At 36.6% G+C, this 2,500-nt stretch overlaps 1 protein-coding gene across 2 annotated transcripts in view; it reads right to left on the bottom strand.

The window, feature by feature from the left end:
- Positions 1-2,500, bottom strand: part of bdg (sodium-dependent transporter bedraggled) — a 113,053-nt gene that overhangs the window by 12,092 nt on the left and 98,461 nt on the right. The window lies entirely within an intron of this gene.

Below are 2,500 nucleotides of genomic sequence, written 5' to 3'. Positions count from 1 at the left end.
TTTCAGTTAGGGTTTTCAAGCGTAATTTCGGGTTCGGTGGTTTCGGATGGGATAATTTTTGTCCAGTTAGGTTTGAAGGGTCAGTCATTTGAGGAGATTAGTCACCAAAAAATTAGAAGAGGAACTGGTAGATGCAGCGGGAAATTGCGGTAATATGCTTTAAAATCACACCTCCCTCGAAATAGCGGTACTGATATCCTAAATTTTTACAGCAATCATGTTTTTGAACTTTGTATATGATATTTATATACAGTATACATGTGGTATAACTATTCGCATAAAAAATAATTCTATCCATGCATGATATCATATACTTGCTATATCAAACGCTTTTTTAAAGAATATGGTGTAGGCAAGAAGAAAGTATCTGACGTTAGAAACAATGTGCTACAATTATAAACAATCTACGAACTTCCAGGAAGAGAATCCACCATCAACTGTAATCGATTTGTAATGATTACTTCCTATTCAAAACAGTAACATCCTCGGTTAGGCCTAAGACAGGCCTATTCTTTAGCTACCGTGTAATTTCGGATCCCAGCCATCATAAAAACATTAGCACGAATACGTAATTATAAGAAATGAAGTAAATGTAAATATAGTAGAAGCAAAGACTACGTAAGGTACTCCACGAGCGATTTAACATTTAATGGTATTGCGGTAACATTCAAGAAATAACAATATATACATCATGAAAAATAAATCTTCCTTATGCAATTAGACGCCTTTCAGAAAGAACAAAAGCCAAATAAACGTAACCAATCTTACCACAATTAGACAATAGAAAAACACACGTATATATACATATATATATATATATATATATATATATATATATATATATATATATATATATATATATATATATGTATGTATGTATGTATGTATGTATGTATATATATATACATATATATATATATATATATATATATATATATATATATATGTATATGTATATATATATACATATATACATATATACATATATATATATATATATATATATATATATATATATATATATATATATATATATATATATATACATAACACATAATTAATAATGGCAACGTTGTAGTCTTCAAGTATTTTTAAAAACACTCTCTCTGGGCATGCGCTCCTGGAAAAACAAAAGCACCAGCGCCTAGGTTGGACGCGAGTCAGCACGTGGACTTTGGCGCCCTTGGGTAGTGTTTGCCCGGCCGTCGCGCACGAAGGGACGGTCAGCCACCACGTACTGTACAGAGCACCTGCCTCATGGGGGGTTGGGGGGGATTCTTCGCCTTGAGGATTGGAGGGGTTCTTTGTCTGGAGTGAGTCGTCCTCTTTGGGTTCAGGTTTTGCGTATTTCTACTTCAGGTTGTTACTGTTGTTATTATTGTTCTTGTTTTAATAATGATTATTATACCATTATTTTCATTATCATTATTGTTATTAACAGTAGGGGTGGGCTGCCTTGTTTGGAGCCATGTGAGTATGTATGATCCGAGTGGGTCAAGTAAAGAATCGATTTAGGATAGGTATAAGAGCCGGAATTTCCTCTTATTTATTCATTCATCTATTCATTATATATTTTTTCTTTGGTATCACTCAGAACAGACTTTAGTGGACCTATACACAGATTCATGAGAAACTCTAAAGTCAAGATAACATGGCCAGAGGGCGTATAAGGTCACCATCTGCCGTGTCTGGAACAAGGCGGAAGTGTCTTTGATTTTCTGTACTCCTGACGAAGCATGACGGAGACAGACCTGCGGATAGGCCCATGATCTTGGATAGGCCTACATAGCGGACTAAGTATCCCGAAGCTGTTGGTAACCTTGAGACTTGCTATATTTCCCACGTTTCATCTCATGGAGTAACGCTCTTCCAGCCCACGATATTTGCCATCGCTAAACTCTCCGGACTATACAGGATATGATGTTTTAATGGTGATTCCAGTAATACTGAAGCGACAAGTATTAGGCATTTTTAAAAATCTTCCTCGCCTGAAGGAAAAATCACTTAAGAAAACGAATGTTTCATCCTTATTCATCATGAAACGACGAAACCTGACTATGTAACAATGGAGAAAAGTCTGGCCGAACATTCCGTAGTCAGGAAGAGGCCGGTGCCCCGACGAAACGAAAGTAAACATCGAGTCAAGCGTTCTGCGGTGTGGGGTTTAGAACGTAGCAGACGAGGCAATCCTTTGTACTCGCAGATCAATGATTGCGCGTGAGAGTTAAGAAATTAATGAAGGAATGGTGACGTAAGGTGAGGAGACGAGAACAGTAGAAGGAAGAGAGAAAATGAGAGGGGGGGGGATAAGACGGAAAAGAGAGCGATAATGTCAGCAAATTATGACAGACAATAATTAAGTGCTCTTTATAAAATATCAACATAAAAATGGCGAGTGAGAACGTCAGGCAAAAGGAAAAAAACATGAAAACAAGAGATAATAAAAGCAAAAGAGAAATGAAGGACTGGGATCACGGTGTCCAGCAATTCTCGCTACTTC

The sequence above is a fragment of the Penaeus vannamei genome, chromosome 2, assembly GCF_042767895.1.
Source record: "Penaeus vannamei isolate JL-2024 chromosome 2, ASM4276789v1, whole genome shotgun sequence".
Lineage (NCBI taxonomy): Eukaryota > Metazoa > Arthropoda > Malacostraca > Decapoda > Penaeidae > Penaeus > Penaeus vannamei.
The sequence above is the reverse complement of the archived record's forward strand: the minus strand, read 5'-3'. Positions and strand labels throughout refer to the sequence as shown.